Here is a 14709-nt window from a genome sequence, read left to right as displayed (position 1 = left end):
GATCATGCAATTTTCATAACGAAAGCTGGAATGTGCTGTGGAGAAGAAAGCTTTGTATGCATTAAAAGAGATAAACTCAAGTCAAAGTTTTGTCATTTACATCAACACAAGATTTCAAGTATGTTAGTTATTTTTGGAAAAAGAAACTACACATAACAAACATAAGCAAATGTCGAACTATATTACAAGACTAATTGTCGAAAATACATGCATATGATAATTATGTATTCATATTTTTAAATTGCAAGAACGTAATTTTTCCGATTATAAATAAATAATTTTGTTTAGAAAGGTATTAATCATTACATTCACATTTTAACAACGTTACTTTTAAAGGCTAGAGTGTTAGTAGGTTTGATTGAGTAACATCAAAATATTGAATGAGATAACAGTGGAAAATAGCAAGTACAGGAAGAACTAAACTTTATCTCATCTTGCAGAATCCGTGCTCAGTTAAAAAAAAGGTACTGTTCATTATTAATTTATAATACCTCTTATCTGAATACTACTTACTTCTCATACAAATGGTGCTTTATTTCACCATTTTCCCAGGTGAAAACTCCTTCCATATCAATGACTTGGATGTTTCTGCCTTCTACAACAAAAAAAGTTAAGTGAGAACTTATTATTATTAATCAATATGATGAATCATGTTACAGCCCAGGGACAAAAAACAAATCACCAACAGTATTGGAAGCCTCAAAAGCCGACTTCTTAAGATAACCTTAACCTTTGGCAGTTAATAAAGTCTTGTCACGAGGGACTTTTACAGACTCAACCACTTTCCACATGTCTACACTCTCCGTGTCCAGTGTTCTGGTCCGCCGGACGTTCTGTTGAAGGCAACAAGCTGTCCTGGTCTCAAGTTTACAACCGTTCTTAATGTTTATTTCCATTATAGTTAGTAAAGTATGAAATATTTCACATCAGAGAAAGTATAATTTCTTGTGACGTTAGCATTTCATTGTTCTTGGGAATGTGATATAACACAACAATGCACGCACTGTGCAAAATTTGACAAAAACTATCTATATTTTTCCCCCGAACTCAATATCATTTCTCCAAACCATTGCAATGTATCTACTACGTGCATTGTGTTACATCACATTTGCAAGAACAATGAAATACTTACATCACAAGAAATTATACTTTCTCTGATGTTAAATGTTTCATACTTTACTAACTGTAATGAAAATATCCATTAAAAACGGATGTAAACTTTAGATTGAATACAACTTTTTTACACATGTCTGTGCAGTTTTATCTTCACTGAGTATTTTTAAATGGAACACAACCTCTCCTACGTTCTACTTGGCCCTAAACCAAGTAATCAATATTTACCTCATATCCTGAAAGTTTTTCAAAAATGAAATAGAAAAATTAAATTGTCTCAACTTGAGAATTATGGTATCTAATAAAGGTTACCTGCTTTGCAGCGAAGATAATTGCTAAACAATTTCCGGACGTGATCCTGCGAGCTTCCTGGGTGTAGGCGGGGTACAGGGGGCAACAAAACCAAAACCACCCTACACTTCGCCTCAGTTCTGTTATGATGTTACTGATGTCTCGCTCCATGTACTGCAGTCTCGTGCCCTTCTAAAGCAACATACCGTACCACAAATTACGTTCATGCGTTTTGATATAAAATATGATAATACAGTACATATTTACACATTCACAGGACACATGGTTGAACTGCATTTCATACAAGTTAATGCATAAGCAAGTTTGGTATACTTTATTTTAATGTTTTCATCAATGCCATGTTTGGCGTGTTTCTTACATTCTTCTATTACTTAAACTCAGTGTCTTTGATATGTTAACAGTTTGGATAAAGTAGTTTGCAATTGCAGATTTGCAATTTTTTAATTTGGATTTTGTAACTTTTACCAATTCATTTTTCCAAATGTTTCATGAACCTCGGTAGTTTCAGTAGGCTACTGTAACAATAATTCAGTAAGTTATGGTTGAAAACCACGTTCTTACAGACAACCCATGAAATAGTTCCACTCATGCCAGTGATGGCTCTGTGAAAGTGAATAAATGTATCTTAAATGTTCCACACCAATAAATATGGAAATTATATATTTTTAATGAAAACAAAAAAAAAATACTTTCAACCAAAGATGAATAAAATTTATTCAATCATATTAAATTTTTAGAAGATTATGTTCTGCAATTGAATGTCAAGTTACTATATTTGCCGACTTTTAAAATTGACCTTATCTTGTCCCTTTAAAAATATTATAACAGGGATCTACTGTATTCAGTGTACCACCATTGGTTTAAAGTAGCATTTAAAGATATACCTTTAAGAATATAAAACAAATGAATGCGTGTTACACCTTTGACAAACTATTTTAATACTTTACACAATTTGTTTTATTACGCTTCACTGAACTAATAATAAGAATGCAGTTCTTATCATCCTAAACGTCCATAATTCGCCAGACCAGTAAGAAGAATCTACATATTTTTTTTATAAATTACCTGACAAAAGTTTTAACAAGTTTCTCAAAATATTTCTTTCCGAATAGTTAGCTATATAATTGAAACTAATATCAATATTTCAACAGTATTAAAAAAAACATGAAATTATATTTTCCTTTTAAAAGTATGCATGTTTAATTCTACTTTTGAGAATTTATGTTATACGAAGCAGTGGCAAATGTATCCAAATACATTTTACAAGAATTGTCCAGAAATATGACGAAATAAATTAAGCATAAATTTCTGTATGGTTAAAGTTTGTGTGGCCTGTAAAACCCTTTTTTTCGTAATATTAACACATGTAAGTGGTCGTCCATTAATCACGTGATGTTTTTTTAGCAAATTTTTAACCCCCCTCCCCCCTAGTGATTTGTGGTGAGGTTACAGACTACCCCCCCCCCCCCCCCCAATAAATCACGTGTATTTTTTTGTACAAAATATTTTTAAAAATTTCAGAATATTATCTTTAAATATAGGTATAGGCCTAATCTAATTTAATTTTGGAAAATTAAGCACAGTGATAAAAATGTCCAGACACACATTTAGGTTACAGGTTTATTCTCACTGGCATAAAAATAATAAAGGAAAGGCTTATATGTTATTTACGCATGTATACAGGTAAGCCGAGCCGGGTGGTTCATGTTGCGGCGGGCGGGGATATTGTTGCCTGGCTACCGCGAGTCAAGGTCACACGTCGCTTTTCGGTTTAGTACAAATCGGGCGAAAAAATAAATACACGTGATGTCTCTCTACACCCCCCCTCCCCCCTTGTGATATTTCGTGATTTTTCCCGACCCCCTCCCCCCCCCTTTCGAGCCTCACGTGATTAATGGACGATCCCTAAGTATGTACAGTCATCATTTCGAGGTAATCATCCTCTGTTGATCAAGTGCATAGTGACACTGTGACATGACTATATCCACTATCAGCACAGCACTGACAAGAGGAACTGAGTAAGGACTTTGACAGGTCAGTGTGGCCGATGATTTGACCACTCTGCATCCCATAATGCAGTTCATGATAAATTTGATAACTATTAAAAAGTACATATTACAACATTAATTTGCATTTTGACATACTTCCATATGTAAATAAATTACATTCCACGTATTGATAAAGTTATTTACCAATATATCATTTGTGCGGAGCATGAGCATCGCTGGCACTGCTCGGAACATTGAGTGATTTTTTTTATTCTCTTTAAAGAGTCCTTGACAGTGGCTCCACCGGTGCAGAATCCGTGTGTTTGTTTTCCTTTCCCTGTAACAGTTATGAAACATGATGTAGGTGATTCACAATACATACAATAGATACATTACACTTGAGTTAGTGCTGCCCATTGCTTCAAGCAGTCATTGCACATAGAAATGTCTTATGGACGTTTGTTTAGGCAAATGTAGTTGAGCAGGCTACTATAAATTGTGTACTATTATACTACAATTAAATAACAAATAAATATCATTCTTAGACATAGCAATTTTTCTGAAATTTACAGTGTAAATAAGATACACCCATTTGATTCAGCTCGGTGTAAGCTCGTGAAATTTAAAGTAATACGTACAATGTACAATTTTAAATTTGAATTTATTGACTGCTACCCCACATAGCACACAATTTTGTGGGTTTGAGATGGTTTATATGTAAGAAGCAAACTAAGTGAAACTTTTAATTTCTTATAATGCTTAACCCCTCAAAAATATTCATATACTTTAAATTATGCTTAGAAATAAAGGTGTATAATTTTAATAAATTAAAATATAAAAATTGTTAAATAACGCAAATGCTTTACTGAAAAATTGTTTACATTCGTAAATTTTAAAATAAAAATTATACATGTTTTGTCATATAAAATTAAAATATTTTACTAAAATAAATGATGACTTAAAAATTATTTTTTTTTAACAATTCATTTCACTGGCACATGTGCGCTCGGGTGAGAATAGATACGCCTTGCATACTTGCTACTTCTTTCGCTGTACACATGCTATACCTTGGGCGCAGGAGTTGTGGTAGGTACAGAGGACGCAAACAAAGCCGTAAAGTAAAACATTTTGCGTTATTGTGATGATTATACTACGAGGGACGTTCCGAAAGTAAGTTTCGTAACTTTTTCACACAGAAACTTTATTGCCAAACAAAATGCACCATGGCATCATGAACAATACACCTTGCACTTTTTTCCGACACAGTCGCCACCGGCATTAAGACATGTGTCGTAACGTGCAATCAGTTTGAAGAAACCACTCTAGTAAAACACGGTGCCCTGCGATGCAAGGAATTGTCGCATCGCCTGCTCCACCTAAGCATTGTTTTTGAAGTGACACGCCAGTCCCGCGTGCCCATTCATATTGTATAAGAGCACGCTTTTCCATTGGCGACTATGTTGTCAGTGTCTGTCTTCCATCGTGATTTGTACGGGCCCGCCGGTCTGCTGCTGCTATACTCTTTTCTTCGGCGCTCTGCGCATGCGTCAGTCCTCCTCCGTTGACGCTACTTACGTCGTTGAACCAGCAACGGGTGTGGATTCTTATGGCGATTGCTTGTTTCACCTAGCGTAGCATATGCTCTTTCAAAAAAAAATGACAAAACTTACTTTCGGAATGTCCCTCGTTTAAACAGAGGGTAGCCAAGTCTATTTGATGGCAACTGAGTGAAGGCATTTTTTTCTTCCGCTAATTGTTGCGCCATATTGGTTAGGCTTAAACGCCTAAGGGCCGGTTTTATGACCCCCGGCTAAAGTTCCGGCTAAAATTTAACCGCAGGCTAGCTCTTATTTCGGTTTTATGACTCCTTGTTAACGTCTACCTTCCAGTTAAAGTTCCGGCTAACCTAGCGGGTGGATGAACCGGCCGCTAGCTGCTTAACCGGAGGCTAAGCAACAGAAAATAAAATGGCAATGTATCAGGCGAGGTTAGTTAATGATAGTGATGATGACTATTTGAGGAATTCTATTGAATATTTGCAGGATGTGATGGAATAATTTATTACTAAATATAAAATGCTTCGCCGTATTCGTCAAAGTTTTATTAAAAATTACATGGCATGAAAGTGTAGTCACGCTTTTTTAACTACAATACTAATTACAAAAAATTACAATTAAACTGCTGTCGTCGTCGTGTTGTCCATAGTATTTGTTATTTTCATTGTTGTGTTTGTGTGTTTGCTGTGTTGTGCAGTTTTACTGTCTGCTTGCATCCAATCTGTCTCACTGTATGTCCACTGTGTTTATCTGTGTTTAATACATTATTTTTTCTTGACTAAGTTCCTTTCACGGAATTCTTGTGCTGTCTAGTTTTTTGAGGTTAAATATTTGGCCTGTGATGTTTTCGTTGTATTGTCCATATTTATTTTTTATTTTCCTTGCTGGTTCAGACTGTGTTCTAATACATCTGTCTCGGTCTTGTTTTTCTTTGGAAATTATATTTCTGTCTTTAATTCGTTTTATTTATTTATTTATTTGATTTTCGGAGTTTTTTACATGACTAACAGTTCAAAACTGCAATGGCGTATGTACAAATTACTTCACTAAATCAAAATTCCCCATTGCATCAAACATTCAAAGAACGTATAACAACCATGTGTATACAATCAAGGCTATGACTGTGTTCGTACAAATTTTCGCTCTGAAATATATTGTTCCAATCGGACCCAAGTTTTAGACAGTGTATATGGGTGAATATCTTACTGATGCCTAATAAACGTTGCTATCACGCTCGCGTCCATAATTTTTGTAAAGTAGTTTTTACTTCCACGTAATGAAGCCAGTTTTTGATGGCATAATTACACTCGGGAACAACCGATTTGTTTAAAACATTATAAATCTTAGTCTGAATGCTCGGTTCGCCCACGCTTTGCTATAGCATCGATCATACAATTTCGTATTCCTGTAGCTGTCTCGCCAGATGCGCAAGACTGGCATGAGTTTTCAAGAAATGATATAAACACAGAACATTTTTGAAAAGCAGCAAAATTATAAATCGGCCCCTTTGCATTACAGTTATTATATTGAGGAAAATACACTTTGTGAGAACAGAATTTTTTTTTGCTGCAACCAATAAATAGTTTGTGACTAAACTAATGTAGCACTAATAAACCGTTCAGTGACTGAGTAAATATTATCAATGTTACATATGATAAACAGCGTACCAAGCTGCTAAGTTGGTCGATATTGTACTATTAGCCCCGCCTCGAAGCTTAGTCATGTAACGATTAACCATTTCGTGTTGTTATGATTGTGTTTTGATGCAGTGTTTACCATTTCCTTGCCTTGAACTTATACTTGCAACATTGCACTTATTTACTGTCACAATAAAATAATTCACCTCCCTTCAATAAGTTGACAAAATTAGATTTAAATACATATGCAGAACTCACAATCTACTTGAAAAATCACTTGCAGCACTGACTGCAAGGATGCTTTCATAGTTCTGTCTGGCCGTTCATTAATATGATAACGGTAGTGTGCAAATTAAAACAGACCGAGATGTCTGACTGAATTTAAGTCTGCAAAGTACTGTATTGTAAATGAAAACTTTTCAAAAACAAGCATTTAAAAGCATCAGGGAGAATTACGTAACGGAAGTTAAAGACAAAAGTTCTTAAAATGCTTGCTTACCAATGTTATTTCAGTTCAAAAAAGCTAGCGTTCCACTATTTCTTATATTTTTTAATCTTCGTGACATGAAAAAGTTATATTATTACAATACTGTTTACGTAAGGTACTGAAGTAACTCAACTTAAAGATTAAAGCAGTGTTAATGTTGTTAATCTTGCTACTCTTTCGCCAGAAATTGTAATCTCCATCATCAGGGTAACAGCCATGGTACAAAGAGTGGGTAGGTATACTGTGTAGGTCAGTGATGAGGGCATATAGTTGAATACGTAACAATCTAGAGCTACTACGCTACCAGGAACATGGCAGATTAGATTTTGTCCGTTATCACTCCTCGTTAATATGCCGCACTGTGCGTTCTATAATGGACGTAAAGTTTTTATCATTTCTGAAAGACGTTGGGTTTGAGAAGACAATGTATAAATGTGGGTAAGAGGAGAAGAGACACTGTTAACGTGATCACAGGTTATCACATATTGTGATCGTTGGAACGTTATCAACAGCACTCATAAAAATTAGAGTTGAATTTATTTTTTAATTAACTTGCGTAAGTGGTAGTATTTCGTTGGTTTATTTATGTTAGTTCTACCTTTGCATTACAATATCAATGGAATGTTCGTAATTATATATATATGTACACACACACAAACTCATGCCGTTACAAGCTTTTGGCTTCAAATGGTATATAGTCTATCCCATGAACGAGTGTAGGCCTACTTCTTTACATCTCGTAAAAGTAATTTTAAAAACTAAACGTAGTACCTATTTTATATTCACGAATCTATGATATAACTTGCCACAGGGACGATTAAAGGTGAAACGATGTAAACAGCAAAAGTACACAGCGTAGTTCACACGGGCATCATTCTTGTATAATACCTGCTTATTCACTTGGGCTTGTAGGGAGCGTTTGTTGTGCGAGTGATCACAGAGCATATTAGTGTCTAGCTTACAAGGACTTGTTTACCAGCTAGTGCAGGGCAGTGACAGTTATATTGTTTCTTATATTTCTTATACAAGTCGAATGTAAACGAACAGTTTACGAATACACGCAAATGTTATATGAAATAACCTTTGGAGAACAAAGTAATTTGAAAATAATGATGTCTAAGTGGATGAATAACTAAAATTTTATGAGTAGGGTACACGAGTCTCATACCCCGAGGGCAGACTGTAACTGGGCGCCCCTGGCCATCTGCATGCCCTGAAGGATACAGAAGCGACGGAATGAGAAGGGCGGGGGAAACGGGAGATCCCCGGCAACGTCCAAATGCAAAAAATCTCCGATTGCCTTTCGAATAAATATTGCCTGTTTTGCATCATGTCGCTAAAATAATGACGTAGTCCTCTTTAACAACTATATTTCCATTTTTGCCTTCATTATTTTCCCTTATGCCTAACCAATAATATTGAGTGAATAAACTCCAACTGGTTCAAACACAACTTCCAAATATGCATTCGAAATATTTAAGGGTACACATTTTCGTACAAGAAAGTTTGAAGTGTGTACTAACCACTATTTGGTTGGATGCTAGGTTCACCATAGGCTCATTCACGCAATTTAACTACCACATCATTAATTCTACGTTTTGTTACAAATTATTTGTATTATTTGTGTTAATACAATATCATAATTTTACCACATATATTTACAATTGGGAGGTTTTTGCTAGCAGACTGACTATTGAAATAATGATGTTTTGTTTTCGATTTGCTCTGCAATTAAAACACTAGAAAAAATCAAATGGAATTGACAATAAAAATGCATTTATTTACACACCGAATTTTGGTATGTTACTTTACTACTTTAATTAAGGATGATAAGCTGAGTTCGCAACAAGACCTTTGCATTTTTTTATCTTTCTTTATCATATGTTTATTATAACACAGAAATTTAATTACAGTTTATGAAATTTTATGCCCAGAAAATTTGTTTAACGTATTTCGTTTACAACAAGACTGCAGACAATGTCAAACTATGTCAACATATTACAATTGCTAACTGGCACGATGGTGTAATCTGAAAAAATTTGATTTTAAATTAAAACAATGGCTAAACCTAACATGGTAATTTTCCATTTAAAACAATACGACTAGAACACTAAATTTTGTCAGCAAACTTGTTATGATACTTAACAAATACATCATATTTAATTTATGTAATTTCATGTTAAATCCATGCAAAACTAATGATAACAATACATTTGGTTCTACAATATGTGATCCAACGAGTTACATCTTTGCTTAACATGTTTCTTCACCAATTTCAGGCCAACCACATATAAGGAAAATTCAGTTTGGTGTTTACAAACAGATTCAGTTAAAATGGTTTCCTTGCGTATTTTCTTTTAAAATACAAACTTACAACTATGTACTGAAAATACTTTCCTCCCCTTCTTTTTCCAAATGCACATTTGTCGATGTTTTAAGATTTCATGGAAAACGAAACAAACGTAAAATTTTAATAATTTATTTTGTGTAATATTATTATTTAAAATAGGATGTAAACAATGCTCCCCCAAAATAGTTTACACATAATTTGCAGAGCTAGACGAATAAACAATTTTACCTTTAGAATGAATTTTTATATTTTATATAAAATAGTACGCATTACTTTTAATCCTAATTCTATACGCAAGTTTTCACGAAATTTCTTTCACGGCATATTTATTACTACTGACACGATTTACATTGATAGTTATTGGGTAAATTTCAAGTAAATACTACCTATTGTAGCCGAACCCACGGTGCGAATTATGGGAAATTTTTTTATAGTTTTTCGTTTCATGGTCCATATACCTCAAATAATACAATTTGTGGACACGATAACTGCAGAAATTTTTTACCAATCACTTCTAAACTGATAAATAAATTCTGAAAGTGGAAAATCTGGATCAAGTTCGTTAATATGCAATATCTGACCAAAGTGGTAGAATTGGGGAAGGTTTTTCGAAAACCTGAAAAATCGCTATAACTCCCACAGTATTAGAAATATCATATTCGTTTGAACGTATTAAAATTTGTACAAGTAATGTAATGAAGTTTGGTCTTAGCTATTTTTTATACGACCAACCATAACTGCAGGGGGTTGATAAAACATGGGTTTGAGGACAATAAAAAAATCATAGCTCCCAATGTAGGCACAACTTCGGATCTATGCGATTTTTGTAGTATTGTTATGATTTTTATCTAAAACTTTTGTCTAAAACATTTTTGAATTAGACAAAAGTTTTCTGAAAGGGGTCAAAACATAGGAACAAATTATTAAAAATAATTCATAACTTCCTTAGTAGAAACACTACCAAATCCATTCAATTTTTTTGTTAATCTTTTAATTTTTATCTAAAAATTTAGTCTAAACATTTTTTTGATTAGACAAACAGTTTCTAACTAAGGGGTTATATAAATAGGGGTTAGTTATAAAAAACCATTACTCCCTTAGAAGAAACACTATCAAATCAGTTCAAATTTTTTGTAAAACTTAAAATTTTTATCTAAAACTTTTGTCTGAAATTACTTTTTACGAGACGAGCCAATATTGCAAGGGGTTAAAAAAACAAAAGATGGAGAACGAAAATCACAGCAAGGGCACAACTTCGGATCCGTATGATTTTTTATATTAATTTAATAATTCTAATCTTAAACTAATGTGTAGAAAATGTTTTGATTACACAAAAAATTGCTGCAAGGGACTGAAAAAAGAGTGGCATAATAACACACACAGTTCCCTTCTTAGGCATACTAAAAAATCCGTTCAAACTGTGTTTAAATCTTATAATATTCATACAAAACATTTTGTCTAAGAACATTCTTGATAATACAAACCATTGCTGCAAGGTATTTTGAAAACTTTGGTATGGAATATGAGAATAATTAAAAGCTCATTATCATGTACTCTATGGAATTAATTTTTGTTTTTGTTTACATTTTTAGTATTGCAAATATTTTCTTAAGTAAATTTTATGTTACAAACCATTACTGCGTTGAGTGGGAATAAAAACGATAGAAATCTAAAAATGTTATTACTTTTTAACAAATATTTTTATAAAACTTTATAAACTTTTCCTAAAACGTTAAGCTGAAATAATTGTTGATAAAAAGAACAATAAAAACCGAAGTTGGGATTATAAAAAACAATAACCTTAATAAGTATCACTTTAATCGTATTTTATTTTTATTTACCTTTTTTTAATATTACCTTAAACCTTTGTCCAAAGGATATTTTTGTATGACCACGTATTAGTGGCAAGGATGAAAAGTAGTGTTTGAAGGTTGAAAACAATTACATAACTACTTAGTAGGTACAATATTAAATTCGTTTAGACATTAAATGCTGAATGCATTGAGTTGAGAAAAAAACATTAAAAATAGTTTCGCTGTCTGAAATGCAAGAAAATGTTTGGTCGGACATTTTTTAATATTGGGTAACATATCTATAAAAGAATGTTATGAACATTAAGTTTTTAAAATGTTCCAGGAGTTTGTAAAAATCTTCAAATCACTTCCACTTTGAAATCTACGTACACCTATAGGCTTTGCTGAAATGAATTTTTTATATCTATTTACAGACGCACACGAGATAGTTACATAAATGAATCATCCAGTGTCAACAAGTTACCAATTCCAAATTAATATGTTTCAAAAGGTAATATTAATACAAACTTTTAATATATTATCGTCGAAATATATATTTCGACTTTTTTTTAAAATAGATGTTTCCTAATGCATAATGATAAACACAATAAAAACTAATTTAATTGGAAAATTAGTAAATTCATTTTGAAATGTTAATGCATAAAGTGGCTTACTTACATTCTGCACTTAACGATTCAAATGTTGTTAGGTGTTTTACATTACCTGGAAGACATATGTTAATATTATACAAATTGAAACCAAATTACAAAATTTGCATCTTCGTTTTGCAGATGACGTGCCATATAACATGCATATTTTCTTTGAAATTCTATCCAAATAGGCTGCAACAAAAGGCCTAACTATAAAACAGTAATCAACAATATTTTTGTTTTAAATTACAGCATTTTGGAACAGATGTTGAAACTTATACAATTTTTATTTCTATAAATTTTGCAATATTATGCATGCAGAAAAAATTATCTTTTCTTTATTTAAAATACTTCGCAATGAAAAATCAGATACATCAGGTTAGGTTTTTTAAGGCCTCCTAGGTTTATGATATATATTTAAATGAAATTATTTACATAAAGAAGATTAACGGATATTGTTGGTAAAACAGTTCACAATTATACTGACAAATTTGGACGTCGTTTGACTAAATGGTTTTTGATTTATGGCGAGTTGAGTTTGACAGATTTTTTTATGCGCGTGAACATGTACTGCACGCGCTAGCAACCGACGATCAAAAATAGTGGACGCGCATACGCTCCTTGCGCCTTACACATCCCAGGTACGTCACAGGACGAGATCGCTCCCCCTCCCCCTTCCCCACCTCCCTGTTTTGCTCTTCATAACGGCCCAACCCTGCCCCAACCGCTCTAGCCAGACACAGTGGCGGCAGCTAATCCTGCTTGATTGACAGCAGCTACCCAGCTACAACGCTCTCTATAACGATATTCTGGAACATTTTGGGAGGCTTTTTCGTGACCTCGGTGGCTCCTCCTCGATTTTGTCATTTCCTCCTTCCGTCTCCGGCCCGTCGCTCACTCTTAAAAGGGACAAATTGGTATTGCAACCTATGCATTTTTTTTTTCAAACTTATTAAGCAGGAATACTTCTTCACTGGGAATTTCTTAACATGCTATTTACATTCCTAATAATCAATTTAATGGTGTCTGGTTAATGCAAAGAGGCCCATGACATTGTATAATAACACATTTTAAGCAAAGTTTTAAAAGAAAACTTAAATGTATCATGAAAATCCTAATGATTTCCTAATAAATGTCTGTGTGAACAGTGCCTGTGATGTTACATCATTACAATTCAGCCCATATTTTTGTGCAATAATACTCTAAAATTTCTAATAATTTTTTGAGCCGACTCTCAATATTATCCTTTGTAGTGCACATTTTATGTTTATTTTCATTATTTAAATTGCTACCACTACATAGGTAACTATACACTTGTAATCTAATAAATCATCATTAAATGTGTTTCCTTTATTGTCATATAATGGATGAAATTAGGTTTTGTCAAACTCTCCAAATAAAAAATAATTGGTTACTACCATAATTTAGCATAAGAAAAACTAATTTAAATAGAAGTACCAATGATGCTTATGCTTAGTACAACACAACTCGAAGACTTGTACCTTCTCTGCGGTAAAGGACAAAATTTATTTCAATTATTTTGCGCTGCAATCCCAGCCCACCAATAAAATGAAGGCCAGATTGCAGAAATAACTTTGTTAAACGAAATGGCAACCGCTGTCTAATTATATGTGTAGGCCTAGTGCATTCACTTACAATAAATTACATTTATGACAAGCCAGATATAATAGCAGGCTTTATTAAATTTCCATTAATAGTAATACGTAGGCTTACAACATACGATGTAAGTACTACAGAGTGCAGAACATAAAAATAATTACTTAACCAGTAGAATTGTAAATTATTTCAAATTAAACACTTCAATATTTATATTAAAATAAACAAAACATAATTAATTTATGTGTTGTGCACAGTAAATAAACATAAATTACCCTTAACTACATATTATAGGTTATGAAATTTATTTAATTAAGTCTATTATAAAAGCCCGAAAGTGATAACTGAATAAAATAAATTGGTTTAATCAAATGCTATTAAAACCAAAATATTTAGGAACCTATAAGCCTATATGTGTGTGATTTTTAACTAAAGATAACATTAAAGGGACTAACCCATACATTAGCATTGATTCATGTTCAACAGTCAACGACCATATAGCGGCATAGCTACAGTAAGTAGAAAACTTGTTAGATGCTTTAGCAATTTTATTAAATCGCGAATATCCTGTTAATGCATCAAATAAATGAAAAATCAGACTGAAAACAGCGCACATATAAATATGGCACGGGAATGTTTGAGCATAAAAAGACATTCCACAATATTCTTATCTCTTAACCTATAGCTTTGCACATTTCGAAGACGCATAAAAGATTGTTTCTATACTTACTTAAGTGCGAAATTAAAAACAAAAAATAGTAAACTAACATGAAATGAATAATGTTCAAACTTACAATTTATTCACCACATATAAAAATCCGAGTACCAAAATATTGCGCCAAAACAATAAATAATACACAAAGACATCAAAGATTTCTAGAGCTGTAGCAAACCGTATGTATTCGTTACTGAGTAACGGGTGCGGCATCTAGTAACGAGTAACGAAACGTTACACACGAATGCATTTCGTTACTCGCATCTTTCGTATGTTTCACGCATGCGCGCGCGTATTCGTTACAAAGAACGATGTTTGTTTATTAATAAAAGTATAATTTGGAAATTCGTCGTCCAAGTTTTTTACTGTTTATTAAAGGTATTGTGTGTGTAGACAAAGTTTTAGATTCGAACAGAAACAACGTAAGAAAGTATTTTTTACAAATTATAAATATGTATTGACGTCCCTCGGCTTCAGGTCCCCGTTTTCCC

General features: G+C 33.0%; 1 long non-coding RNA gene across 1 annotated transcript in view; it reads right to left on the bottom strand.

The window, feature by feature from the left end:
• LOC134535734 (uncharacterized) overlaps window positions 1–14469 on the bottom strand; it is a 49937-nt gene extending 35468 nt beyond the window's left edge. Inside the window, exons 1-4 of the long non-coding RNA XR_010075692.1 lie at window positions 14298–14469; window positions 3618–3750; window positions 1426–1596; window positions 514–595 (exon numbers count right to left, since the gene is read on the bottom strand). This is a non-coding gene — a long non-coding RNA (uncharacterized LOC134535734). The remainder of the gene's footprint in view (window positions 1–513; window positions 596–1425; window positions 1597–3617; window positions 3751–14297) is intronic.
• Window positions 14470–14709: the final 240 nt, after the last annotated feature.

This window comes from Bacillus rossius, chromosome 10, assembly GCF_032445375.1.
Source record: "Bacillus rossius redtenbacheri isolate Brsri chromosome 10, Brsri_v3, whole genome shotgun sequence".
In the NCBI taxonomy this organism is placed as follows: domain Eukaryota; kingdom Metazoa; phylum Arthropoda; class Insecta; order Phasmatodea; family Bacillidae; genus Bacillus; species Bacillus rossius.
The sequence above is the reverse complement of the archived record's forward strand: the minus strand, read 5'-3'. Positions and strand labels throughout refer to the sequence as shown.